The sequence below is a fragment of the Sinohyriopsis cumingii genome, chromosome 1 (genome assembly GCF_028554795.1).
Source record: "Sinohyriopsis cumingii isolate HCF-2022 chromosome 1, ASM2855479v2, whole genome shotgun sequence".
Classification (NCBI taxonomy): Eukaryota; Metazoa; Mollusca; class Bivalvia; order Unionida; family Unionidae; genus Sinohyriopsis; species Sinohyriopsis cumingii.
In genome coordinates, this window is record NC_142961.1 from 55,799,740 (window position 1) to 55,814,463 (window position 14,724).

At 39.2% G+C, this 14,724-nt stretch overlaps 1 protein-coding gene across 6 annotated transcripts in view; it reads left to right on the forward strand.

The window, feature by feature from the left end:
• Nucleotides 1-6,148: 6,148 nt before the first annotated feature.
• The window catches only part of LOC149806905 (ornithine decarboxylase-like), a 142,233-nt gene continuing 133,657 nt past the window's right edge, over nucleotides 6,149-14,724 (forward strand). For 5 of the 6 annotated variants that reach the window (XR_016421262.1, XM_089959440.1, XM_089959488.1 and 2 more), the window contains exon 1: nucleotides 6,149-6,274. The gene's annotated coding sequence lies outside the window, so the exon portion shown is untranslated. The remainder of the gene's footprint in view (nucleotides 6,275-14,724) is intronic. The other variant, XM_089959459.1, reaches the window with a different exon arrangement.

The window sequence follows — 14,724 nt, forward strand, 5'->3', positions numbered from 1 at the left end:
ATATATTCTTGGATGATAGACTTATCGACATGTTTTATTTTGACGAAAACACTATTATAGCAATATTTATCTGGTTCTGAATAAAATGGTCCTCTTCTGTCCTCCGTCATGAGACCACTGGTTCCATCTCGAAAATCTGGTCATCACTTTCCTTTTTGCATGAATGGTTACATTGACGTGGTGGTTTTTATATTAAGTTTGCTAAAATACTTCTTCAGTATTTTTAATTGGTTCAAATGGAAAGTGACGTAGGTCTGAGGACAATATGTATTCACTGTAGTGGAAGTAGTTTTGAAAATTTGTATTTTGTACTTTGTTGATTTTGAGAACACAGTGATTTGTAAAAACACAAGTGAGTTTTTAACAGGGGTTTTACTTAGTTGCATTAAAATGAAGAAGTCGATAGTTATCACTTATATCGACTTTAAGGTAAAATATCTATAATGGCTTCTGAGCAGAATAGCGAAAAAAAACCCCACGTATGTGAATGGATTATTTTTAAATACAATTTTATTTTGAATCTATTATTTAATAAATGCTTTGAATGACGTATATTGTCTTAGCCCTGTTGGTCATAAATGAGACGAAATTAGCCATGATCCTGTGTCGAACGTCTAGCGTGCCGTTAGCACAAATTTGGTATTGCTAATCCTCTTAAACTGCTAGAGGATTGTCACGAAACTTTATGAAAATGATTCCGAAAGACCTCTAAAATAGTCATCAAATCTTTTCATCGCTACGTTTACAAAATGGATGTCCGTAGCCACATGGTATTTTCAGAGAAATGTTTCTTATTACGTATGGTTGGCACAAAATTGTAATAATACCAGCCTAACGTACAATATGACCATCTTAAGAATATTGGCATGGATAGTTCTCGAAAACGGATGGTCATAGCCAACTATTGTATTAAACTAAAGGACCTATATAGTCCTAAATGAAAAGGTGATGATCTGGCATCCAATATGGAATATACAATGGCCGTCTTGCAAAATCATGTTATAGGTGGCGCTCACCAGATAATATGTACTTTTGAGAGAGTGATGTATGTAAGGTGAAGTAGCTCGCATTTAAAACATGCACAGTGGAGAGAATGTTTGCATACCTCTATGCTACATTAATGTAATGTGGATGATATTTCTTTTGGATATTGTACTTTTGGAAATTTTACATGATTTAAGCACACTGCTAACTAAAATGACTGCTCCCTTGTGTTAAAAAATCAATCTGAATTAGTCTAAAGTACACTATACATAGCAGCTATTAAAATAGGGAAAATGAATTTTGCCAGACTAGACAATACCAGCTTCTGAAAGTGCAATGAATGAATTACCAAATATATAAAATGTAAAAAAAGTTATCGGCTCTTTTTTATACAATTGACCTCTGAAGTTCAGGAAGTGAAAATGACCAAGTAGAGCTAGCACTTTTTTGAAAGGTGCACATTTGAACTAAGGCCAAGCTGTATACTCTATAACCCATAGTACACCCATCAATCATACACCAAAATAAAGGGAATTAAAGGTTCTTTGCATTATACCTAAGATATACAAGGTCTTTTTTAAATAGCCAGTATAACCAGTGAGGAAAGCCGGGGACATTCTTTTTCTTTAAAATCCTAACCCTATGCAAAATGCGAAACTGTATAGCGCCACCATAGTTATTTGGCATGAATGATAGCATTGACATAGGGTGCCCATGGCATAAATAATAGCATTGACATAGGGTTGCCATGACATGAACGGTAGCATTGACATGGAGTTGCCATGATATGAATGGTCGCATGGACATGAGGATTGCCATGACATGAATGATATCATTGGCATGGGATTGCCATGGCATAAATGATAGCATTGCCGTGGGATTGCCATGACATGAATGGTAGCATTGACATGGAGTTGCCAAGACATGAATGACTGCATTGACATGGGATTGCCATGGCATGATGATAGCATTGACACGGGGTTGGCATTGCATGAATGATAGCATTGACATGGGTTGCCATGGCATGAATGATCGCATTGACATGGGGTTGCTATGACATGAATGGTAGCATGGACATGGCGTTGCCATGGCATGAATAATATCATTGACGTGGGGTTGCCATAACATGAATTTTAGCATTGACATGGGATTGCCATGACATGAATGGTAGCATGGACATGGGGTTGCCATGACATGAATGATATCATTGACATGGAGTTGCCATGACATGACTGATAGCATTGACATGGGGCTGCCATGGCATGAATGATAGCATTGACATGGGATTGTCATGCCATGAATGATAGCATTGACATGGGGTTGCCATGGCATGAATGATAGCATTGACATGAGGTTGCCATGACATGAATGGTAGCATGGACGTGGGATTGGCTTGACATGAATGGTAGCACTGACATGGGTTTACCATGACATAAATGGCAGCACTGACATGGCGTTGCCATGACATGAATAGTAGCGTGAACATGGGGTTGCCATAGCATGAATGACAGCATTTACATGGGTTGCCTGATACGAATGGTAGCATTGACTCAGGGTTATAATTTAATTTATTCCTGCAATATTTAATTAGTTGTAAATAAAATACGGTGATTCTCTGGTCGCATTTGTGTTTCAGCTTTAAATACCAGACCTTGTAGCAAAAAAAAAGGTATTTTGTCTGCATTTTCCTTGTACTTCCCTTAGCTTATGAGGGCAGTGACTCGTTCATACACAAGTAAAGCGTTAGCAGGTTTTGTATTTAGTCAAACATTCTTATCCACGAAAAAATACTTACCGATTTTTAAACAGACTTAGGATGTGGGTGGGCATATCTTAACACTGCTGGAAACAAGTTTACTTCTTTGTTATTAGGTTCAATGTCAAATGTCTTAGTAGCAAATATTTTGTACTGCACTTGCAGATATCTTGAAAATATTTAAACTCAAACATTAAAAAAATAGTTTTGATTCCAAAGTCGTTAACTTGGAAATTTCTCAAGAATAGCAAAACTGGGTTTAGTACTGACGAGTTAAAAGATGATATCATTTCATCTCGAATTCCATGTAATTCTTTTCATCCAGTAGTCTTTCAGTCTTTCTGAGGGACTCTTGTTTCCAACATATTAATTATATACTTAACAAAACTTAGGATATGGTTATATCCTGACATTTTCTGAAACAAGCTGAGTGATTTCTTTTACACCCGTTACATCAGGTTTAAGGTCAAAAGCTATTGTGAAGAATTTGTATTGCACTTTTAAGCATCTTATGAACACGTGAACTAAAGATGCAAGCATTATGTAATAACATCACACACTATATTCATGTAATAACATCACACGCTATATTCATGTAATAACATCACACGCTATATTCATGTTCTTTTTCTTATATACCTCATATTTTGTAAAGTTTGTAACTTGAGTGCAATAAAGTCTTTGTGCCTTGCACTGGCTTAGCATGCCTTGAAAAGCAGCATTGCTTGTATTAATAAATGGCAAAATGGACTTTAGCACAGTGACCATAAGCCATGTCCTTTAGCACAGCAACTATAAGCATGGCCTTTAGCACAGTAATCATGAGCCGTGGTCTTTAGCACAGTAATCTTGAGCCATGGCCTTTAGCACAGTAACTATGAGACATGGATATTAGCACATTAATTATGAGCCATGGCCTTTAGCACTGTGACTATGAGCCATAACTTTTGGCACAGTGACTATGAGCACTGATCTTTAGCACAGTGACCATGAGCCTATGACCATTAGCACAGTAACCATGAGCCATGCCTTTCGACAGTAACCATGAGCCATGGCCTTTAGCACAATGACCATGAGCCATGGCCTTTAGCACAATGACCATGAGCCATGGCATTTAAAACAGTAGGACGTAAAAAAAACACTCTCTGATGAAGCAGAACGCGGAAACGAAACCCGATTACATTTAAGTTCAGATATAACGCAAACACATTAGTTATACACAATTCCGTGACACCATCTCGGTTTTTGTTATCGTATATTGTCTACAGGTACAATTTGCTAAATGTTATGGTAAAAACTCTAGCTAGTAATTATCAGTGGCCAACGGTACAAAACTGGTCAAGTTAATGTATGCATATATTATTGTCATCTTTCAGAGAGTTGCTAAAGACAATAATATAGTCAGTGACAGATGTATCTTCAAAAGTTATTGAACCAGCTGTTACGTGTTTAGGCTCTTACAAAACGTAACAAGATAAAAGTGAAGACAAGAAGCTTTGAAAACTTTAGCAAATAGTTTATTTCCCTAGAAACAAGGTAAAAATGAGAAAAAGAACTTACGGTTTTACGAATCAAATCCAAAAATATTCCAAGAATTAAAAAATAGAAGTCCTAGTAATAAAAGTCCTAATGAAACTGAGTTCGAATCCCGATGAAATCCAAAATGGAAGGCGATGATGTATGATGCGGTCAGCGTCGTACTTATGTGTCAAAAGTTCCTTGTTCAATCACGGAAAATAATATTCCAGTTTGAATTCTGTATAAATTGTGATAAATGTCCTTGTCCAAGAATTAATTTAGACCACTAGTATTTCCAGGGAAACAATCCCTTGTCTTTAAAATAAAATAATTAGCCCCAAAACTGGTCACAACATAAAACACCTGGAAATCTCAGTGTTAAGGCAAGTATGATTGTTATTTCTCAAAACATCAACAATAAATCTACCTACAATGCAAAACAGATGTCCTGATGTGGGTCAATCCTCTGGGAACACCTACCAGATACATGTTATTTAACACGTAGTCAAAGTATGGCCTCGATTCCACTTTATGAATCTTACTCTGAGAAAGAATAAAAAAAATTGTTTGTTTACTACAACTCTTACTGGTTCTGAATCAAGGTCAGGAACTAGGTCAGCATTAGATACAATGTTTCTATAAAGTTGTTAACGTCAAAAATAAGTAAATAACAGTCAGAACTGAACTCTATTCGAGTAAATAAAGTTAGATTGCCATAACATGTAATGGAATATATAAAAAAACATACAAGCAAACAGTTAAATCAAATATAAATTAAATCAAATATACATAACACAGCAAGTGTATCGTCACTTCATCTTCCGTTTAATATTCTAACATTATTATTTCTATATATCCATCGCAATTTTTCTGGTGCTATTAATTTCCCAATCACGTGTTATTAGTTGTTTTAGGCAACTTATACTCAGTGAGAAGTTTTATGGTATCATTGACAAACTTTACGTAATTGGCACTGCTTGAGAGGGAACTCGTCACTGAAACCTTTTCATGCAGCGATAAAAGTATTTACCCATGGACCAACATGGCGCCTATGCTAAATTCCCATTTGGCTCTTTACAATTGTTGACCCTTTTGAACCCGAAGGGTCCTTTGGTTCCGTCTCGCCACCGTATGCTACTGACGTTTATTGTAGAAGTCGCTGCGTGTGTTACAGTGAGGTTTACAGCGGGCGTTTACGTGGCTATCGAAGTCCGCTAAGCTTGCGTCTCGTTTGTGGCAGTGATCTTTGCTGGCGTTATAGCAGGAGTTTCAAGCACCACCGCAGGCGTAGGAAACTTCACTGCAGGCGTCACAGTTGATGGGGACAACAGCGGGAATTATGAGAGTCAAAGCTGGTGTTTGAGCAAGCGAGCATTACAGCTGTCTTGTGATATTACAGCTGACGCCACAGAGAACGTTACTGCTAGTGGCGTTGAAGGCTTCACATCGGCCGTTGCATTTGTCACATGTGTTGCTGCTGGAGTCGCAACGGGAGTTGCAACCGCCACAACGGGCTTTGCCAGCAGCACAGCGGTCGTTGCAGACCTTATAACAAATGTAAAGAGGGCGTTGAAAGCCTTTTGTCTTTCTTTGTATCGAAGAACAATTCGTCCTCGCCACAATTTCGTGACTCATCTTGGAGATGAACAGTTACATAATAACAATTACTAACAGAAGTAAATGGAGATATAACTGGCGGAAATGCAACACGAAGGTTCCCATTTACGAACAATTAAAGTACACGAGGTATGTTAATTACTATGTGATTTACCAGACAAATAAGATTTTGTCAATATTTGAAAACTTAATATGACACCCTAGTGCTCTGGAGCCAGTCAACCCATACAGGCAGAGCTATTATGCAAGGCTATTCATGTGTAATCGGGTTGCCCGAAATGCTCTTCCTTCTCAACGTTATGTTGATAGCAATCCGTGTTACTTACAAGTAAGGTGTAAGCGACAAAACATTTGTCACATACATTTATGACTCCTTCCAAATGCTAAAGTCTTTTAGAGGTAAGTAATTATAACTTATAATTTAAACAATGTATGACACGCGGTAATTTGCATTTCTATTGAACAAAGTTACAACTACGCGTCTGCTTTACTATAATGTGTAACAGTTTACCTGCTCTGTTAAGATTTAACTAGTTCTCATGAGAGAGAGAGAGAGAGAGCGAGAGACAGACAGACAGACAGACAGACAGTTATTTCTGTGTTTCTTCGTCTGCGAATTGAAAATTGAAATTTCGATGAACTGATACATGGCCTACGCGGTTTCGTGCAAATTTTTATTCTCTCCACCACCCTATATTACCGTCAGATTTAAGATTTGTATTCTGGTATTTTGGCAGATGTAAATATATGTCAGAATTCAAATTTTAATATTTATGTTGCTTTAGTTGCCACTATTAGTTAGTTTGCTCACAATCGCGGACAACTTTATCTGCGCAAGTTTATGATCTGATCACTTCAGAAGAGTGGATGGCGATCTAAACATCATAATGCTATCGCTATAGTCTTATCGACTAATTTTCTTTACCATTATTTATATTTTGCGAGCGCGCAAACAACCTTACAGTGACACATTTTCTTGGAGGTACCTTGAATATTTAGGATTACTAGTTGCACTGAGTGACCCAGCCTGAATCAAAGACTTATAAAAATGGTACTAACAGCTGCCTTACAAAGCGCTCAGCATTAAAAGGTTAGTGTTAGGACTGGTCAGCATGGTGTCAGGATACTATGACTCGGTGGGACATCATGCTACGTCTGCGGTATGATGGCCAAGTGCTAGACATCACTATAAACTGCCACACTGCAGACATCGTAGCGAAATGACTAAAAAACTGTTAAAGCTATGAAAATCCATATCACACACACACACAAACACACATCAGCCTGAATCTGTGTAAAGACCTGTCCCATAAAATTAATGAACTTTTGGAGTTGTTAACCTTATAGATTGCACCTGTGGAGACTGACCATGGTTTGAAAATGGTGTACTAGCTTGAATATGAAATACATGACGTCACTACTGCTAGATACCAATTACTATCCACGACTAAGGAACACTGATGTGTGCATTTTGAACATATAACAGTGAAAATCAATTGTTTAAAATGCCGGACTTAAACTTGACATAATGATATCTTTTGGGGTAATCCTGAGCCTAAATGTCCATTTCTGTAAACAATTTCAGTAATAAAACAATTGTGGGGGGAGGGTGTTTTAAATTTATAATGCCGTTTACGCATTAAAGTTTGATTGAGAACGTATGAAAGCATCTTTTGGACTGGTAGCGCCGACTTGCACATTCCTTATGTAGAGACAATTTCAAACACAGAGGGTCGGATATTATTTCTTTTGACAGAGCTATTCTGCCCTTGAAGTGATTAAATCTTTTCAATGCGAATTCTGGCTGACCGCCATTTCAGCATATATACGCTTCTCTCTTTCCGTCCTGGTCGCTTACGGCACTGATGCTTGTGATAATGCAAGTGCAGCATAACACACACAAAAAAAGAACGATAGAAGAAAAGAGTATCAATGTCGTCGGCCAACGACGTGGAGTTATGTAACAAATAAATGGTCTGCTTGAGAATTTACTGAAACACTGGGAATTTTTATACCTGTAGAACCTCTGTAACAAACCATTATTACGGCTGTAGCGATGGTTTTAACGACTGAAAAGTTCATTGTCCAAAGTATTGTGTATACCACGTGAAGGCCAAGTCCCTGTTTGCTTGGACATTTCCAGAAAAACCGAACTGTGCAAGTCCTGACTTGATGAATTAGGACCTGCATCTGAATTCATGACGTTATGACGTATTCAGTGTCACTGTAAAATCCAGGGTAGAATTTCTTAGACGAATGCTGTCAAGTGTAAAGACTGATTGAATATCCTAAATACAGAAAACAACATTTCCGGCTTTTGTTCTGTAAACCTCTATAAACTATCTGAAGACAAAAACAAACACGCAAATAATAAGCAGAATCTGTAAGAAATAGAAAACTTAAATGCCGTACATAACGAAGACGTCTACACAATGCGGGAAAAACGCCTATCCAAAGAGAATTGGTACACTATAGAAGCTAACATGGCAAAAGAACCTAAGACAAAACTCGCATGTATTACCAATGAGTACGGACGTTCTTTGATATTCCACACATTACACGTAGAGTCGACGACACAGTCGACGAGAAAGCAGACAAATATATAAAGGAAGGACATTAGCTAAGTATTAAGTGACCAGGATTACATTCCGTTATTGGGCCAACCCCAGTCGCACTTTATGGTTCTTCTATAACAACCAAGCATTCCCAGGTCAAGCAGAGTAGGTCGAACTATATTTCGATAGCCTTTTGGTTTTATATTGCAGTAATAACAGTTGTCACATTGAACAAACACGTAAAATGTACTCTGTCGTTTTCGTCATGGCAGATGGAGCTGGTCAGTTCATGTCCTTAGCCATGAAGAGATGCTCTTCATCGATGAAGATGGTTACCATCTTATTGTGCCTAAACTGCAAGGACCATCCTTGTCGACATGTCAGTCTGACATATAGACAAAGGAGCATCTTGCCTTGTTTTCGAAGTGTACTTTTCCCCCGACAGAAACGTTTTCATTCGAAAATTCTAACATGTTTTCATAGATCACTGTACGTTTACATACGACTCAGTTTAAATATATTTCGGCTCGTATCGAACGTGTGAATACAGTTCAGATCTATGTAACATCCCGGTCCGTGGTGCGCACAGTGTTGATCATGTACTTCAGTGTCTTCCACTTTTGAGCTAAGAATGAGTCTGTAGAATGTTTCTCTTGCTTCTTTCTTTATACAATAATACACTACTGGTAACACATTAACAGTAGCCCACAACTACGATGATCAATACCAATCTGTCTGTTTATACTGAGCGTCCGACTGCATATCAGCAGTATTGCATCGATACCATCATATTATTATATGGACAATTTGGCAACCGTTAGCAATTCCCTTTGTATGCAGGGCATTCTGGCTCCCTTTCTTTGAGTTAGAAGGCACAGATATAACATCGAACCCCGTTTTTAAACGTTAGGCCTATGAAACCCGCTCTGTCTAGATCTATGATGTTGGTTCCAGGCAGATACTTCAATTACTTCTGTCCAAACGCTTTTTTTAGCGTGCCTCAGATATCTTGAAAACAGTACCAGTTAGATATCTTCCATTTTTCCACGGGTAGATTAACTTCTTTTTCACTGCAATGGATACAAAAGTGACGAATGTCCTGACGAGAATATTTAGTGCTTATGTTAATTGAAACAATACCACCCAAATGCCATTTGTAGTTAACATGTTTCTCTTTATTCAGGTCTGCGATGACTTCTTGATATTTTCCAAGGTCTGCACTAAACATTTTCAACTAAACAGGAAAATTCACATATTTTGGGGTCGATCTTCCGTTCTCATACCACCTAATGAGGACTCAGCAGTCACCTGATTTTTCTACGTAGTATCCGTTTCCAAGATACAATTTATATTCTCCAAAAGGATATCGAAATACAGTTATACCTGCTCTTAAAGTTTCATTGGAAAGGTTTTCTCTCCGTTACAATGAAAGTAGTCATTTTGAAGGAGACGAGGAATGGTGCGATGTAACATTCAACGATAAGAAAATCATCGTGACATGGATTTCGGAAGTAAATTTAGCAGTTCGTCCCAATTATTAAAACCGAAGAGAAATGCTCGTATAAACATCGGGAAAATATTGTTAGGTGTGTGTGTGTGTGTGTGTGTGTGTGATTTGGATTTTTAACGTCGCTTTAAAAAAAGTCAGTCACATCGCTACGATGTCTGCAGTGTAGCAGTTTAGAGTGATGTCTAGCACTGGGGCACCAGGTCACATTATCCTGACACCAGACCGACCAATCCTAACAATAACCTCTTAATGCTGAGCGCCTAGCGAGGCAGCTGTTTGTACCATTTTTATAAGTATTTGGTATGACTCGGTCGGGGTTCAAACCCGCGACCTCCAGCATCCGAGGCGGATGCTTTAACCACTAGGTCACCGGAGCGGTAAGGTATTTAAAGTTACGTTCACGCTTGTGAAATTTAATGACGTCAACAACTTCAACATCTAATGTGCTTTGTGAATAAAGTTACTGACTCAGATTCAAACAAGGTCATTTAAGGTCACTTCCAATACAAAGTACTCACACTCAATCCTGACTACCGGCGTCACTTATTACGTCATCTGAGCATAAATATTCGATAGGTCTTTAGTTAGGTCTCTGCCTAAGTCGTGGGTGATCCACTCTTGTCAGGTCACTAGGGCACACGCTTACTCATATAACGGCCTTAGCGCATGCATGGTCAATGGGGATATTACGACTCTACTGTCACTGTAATATTTGCTTGTTTGTGTTGTTTTGTAAATTGTTAGCCCTTAATAGTACGACGCAAACCAATCATGGAAAAAGAAACGATGTTGATATCGGAGTACTTGTCACGATGAAAGAGGACGTAACGATTCATATTATCTCTAGTATTCTCTCATATATTCTCTGCACCTATTACACGTAAAATGACAGTTCCCTTCTCACTTTCGGGTCGTAGCATGGCTTATACATTACGCACCGTAGGTAAGATGAGATTAAGAAATGATCCGCAGATATTAACCTTATTCCTTTTTGATAGTTTCTTTAAGTATATATTAATCCTGTTGTACCACGTGATCCTTTATCAGGTAAACGTGACATGCCTGCAATAGGAAGAAAATGTGCTCTACAAAAAATTTCAGGATCGATGTGTGTGATGGTTCTGTTTTTAATCCCCTAAACAATGTTGTATAACACCAACTTATAGGTTGTGTAACAAACCCTGATTGATGTTAGAATATACCAATGAAATTTGGGAATGCTTTAATCTATTCATTGAATCAGTAAAGACTTTAGACTTTTGAACAGTGTGTATCAACCAATGAGAGAGAGAGAGAGAGAGAGAGAGAGAGAGAAGTAAATCATATACTTATAAATCAACATCCAGCTCTGGGGAGAGCTGTTACTACAAGCAAAGGATATTTTTACCATTATACAGAATGACTGGCAGGGAATGTAAATTATGTGTCTGCACAACTTGCTCTTAGCAAATTTCAGCAGGGGTGTAATGCTGTAAGAACGCATGGGAACGGCGTTCCCATACTTTTTTGCACTTGCCATCCCCTCCCCATTTAAGTAACACGCGTTCCCTCTGTTCTTTATTGCGTTCTGTTACCTCTTTATTTAGCACTACACCACTGCTACCCAATAGACCATTCTTGCCTGGAAACTGTTTCTGACTAAAGAGAAAACAATATTATCAAGACTGAGATTGACATTAATGGCAAAATCATGTTGGTTGCTTTGTACCCGGGTCAGAAAATCTCGATATCATATTTGTTCTTTTTACTGAAAATTGCTCGTTTTGAATCAATTTGAACTCTGTTTTATATATTGATGACAAAGATATGTTACCATAAGAAACTGACATCTATCATCAAAATTACATAACTTTTCCATGGAAATAAGAAATGTACTATTTTTGCACATTGCATGTTGACATGCGGGTGGCAGCATGATATTCATTAACAGAATTCAATTTGGTTTGATTAGTAAATTGATGTATCATTCCTTTAAATATGCCAACTAAATATTGTCAGGTAAATTTAGTTCTGTGAGAAAATTTTGCACTTTCAAATGAATTTTTCCTTTAGGAAATGAACAAATGGCAGTTTCCCTTTAGCAGTAGAAAGTTAACGAGAGGCGGTCAGATGTACGTGGCAGACTGTCCAGAAATAACCATTTGAGACAGCGCGAATTTTCATTAAAGAGGTTGCTTAACTCGTGCTAATTGGTCTACTTCCAGTCCTGCTAGTAGTAGATAGTAATGGGGGTTCTGACTCTCTTTTATCACTGCGTGATAAAGGGTGATCGAGAGTGCTGCCTTTCTAATCTACAACTGGGTTATGGGGTTTTGGGCTCACTTTTGTCCTGTAGATAGAAATGGGGGTTCTGGCTCACTTTCATCACTTCGTGATAAAAGAGTGAGTGCCCTCTTTCTAATATACTACTGGATTACGGGGTTTCTGGCTCACTATTGTCCTTTCTTAGTGTTCTGGCTCACTGTATTATAGTTGTACTTTGTAATAGAGTGAAGGATGTCTCTTCCATGTTATCCCTGGAGTGTAGATCGATTAGGATTGAGTAAGGGGAGCAAACGTCCAGTGCCGGACTTAAGTGAAGATTAGTCTCAGGAGTGGCTAAAGCGTGTCAAGAAGCTGATAGCGTACGCAAATAAGGGTTCGAGTTATGTGCCTAAGATGATTTATTGTGAGGAGAGCGAAGAAGAGGGAAACGAGAAATGGGTGAGACGTGACCTTACCTGTGACGATGTGTGCTTTGTTAGAACCACATGCGGCACACCTCGACTTGATCATGAGACGATTAGTTTTGTTGACCACCTCGACACGGTCGACACTCTCCGTTTCGGACTTGCACTTAAGACACCACGATTTCCTGTTGTTATATTAGGCATGTACATTATTTTTCCATATTTAATATGGTCTCGACGGGGGATTTACCTTTCTTTCTGCTCTGGATGTAGTCGATGTAGTATGATCCGCACGTGTTGTCGCTGACGTCCTGAAGTTCCACTGAGTTGTATACAGCTCTCTTGTTCGCTGTTTGGAGATAACGCACGACTTCATCGGGAGGAGGTAAGCAAAACGAATTGAAATACTCTACATCGCTGCCGTGGGGATCGTTGACGACTGCTACCCAGTGAGTGCCATATCCATCGGGATAATTTTGCAGGTTAATCACACAGCTTTCGTTGGGCGTGATATGCTCTGGAAGTCGATGTTGCTTAAAAACTGTTTTTCTCATTCATGTACCGCGGATGGTTCCTGGCAGCTAGATTCCTTTTCCGATGCAGATCAATCCAGGCGGTAACGATCTTTCGATCCTGCTAACAGAGGCTTGATAAATCCTCCTTGTTTGGACAGCTCTGACGCTTATTATTATTATTATTATTATTATTATTATTATTATTATTATTATAGACAGCATTTTCAGACTGACCGGTAAGCATACTGGTAATTTCAGAGATCGCGTACGTGGTCAGATTGGATAATAAATAAAAGGATTAGGTCGAATTTGCATGAGCGATCCAGGGGGAACGTTCATCAATGTCGAATAAATCACGTTTGAAGCTGATCTGACTGATGACAATGATCCCTGAGCGATTAAGCAGTTGATGCGAAGGCTGTTCACGTCGGTAATGTTGACGAGAAGATCTCCCTCGTGTGTACCATTACCGTCCAAGACAGTTTCAGCGCTATATCCCAGGATGGATCCGATCGAATAATGAATGTCAAATCACACGCGATACCCTGCCGAGAGTGTGATCGTGGTACGCAGTGTGGAATGGCTGGGTTCAATATTGTCGGATATCATCCTGGAGATTTCCGTGGTGATGCCGGTGATGTTGTACCCTCCTGGCGAGATCGTGATCGTTTCTCGCTAACCGGATGCCCAGTACGAAAAGTGATTGTTGTTAGCCGTGACGTTACATAAGCTATTCCAGATTTCAGCGGAGATCAACGCGATCTCGTACGACGACTACTGGTCCAAATCCAGCGAAGGATAATACCTTACCGTGGAGGTGACCGAGCGTGAACCGAATAGCAACTTGGTATCCTCGAGAGCCACGTCTATATCAAGTCCTGGAACAAAATCTTATACTGATTCGACGACGCCAACTTTTAATCCAGAAGATGATTGAGGATCTCCACCATCTCGTTGTCGATGCCCATTCTGACATTTTCCGCTTGTTTGGAAGTGATCAGTTGCTTGAGCCGCGAGACAATCTCGGATGGGTTGTGATAGTAGCGGATGCCTTCCCCTGCTTGTGCAACTGATTTAGCAACCGGTTTTGATTCGTTCTCACGCCTTGCCTGCTCCTGGTGTTATTTCTCTCTATTCACCAACGTTTCATAAGTCAGGTGCATTGCCTCTTTTATCCACTGATCTTTCATCTCCTAGGTATGAGGTGTAGGGTGAGCCAGCCATTGGTTCCTGGCAATACCCCCTTCTTTCCGCTTCTATAAATTTTACACGAAGGTCTGCCTCCACAGCGGAACGGTTGATTCTCTTAGTCTCTTCAGCAAATTTCTTCCTTATAAATTCTCCAGTCTTTCTTAATGACTCCTTTGTGAACGAAGCAGATGTTCTCTCAGCTGGATCCGCGGACGCTTGTCTTTTAGCAGGCTCTTGCTGCATGACAATGGGAAAATATAGTTCTTATATGGGAAACATGGGTCTGGCTCCTGCGCGGTGTACGTCCTCCCTGATGCTCAATTCCTCTCTCAGCTGAGCAGCGTACTCTTTCGTATTCTCAAGAAGATGGTTCAGGTACTCTTTATCTCTTTCGTCACTAAAGTTTCTA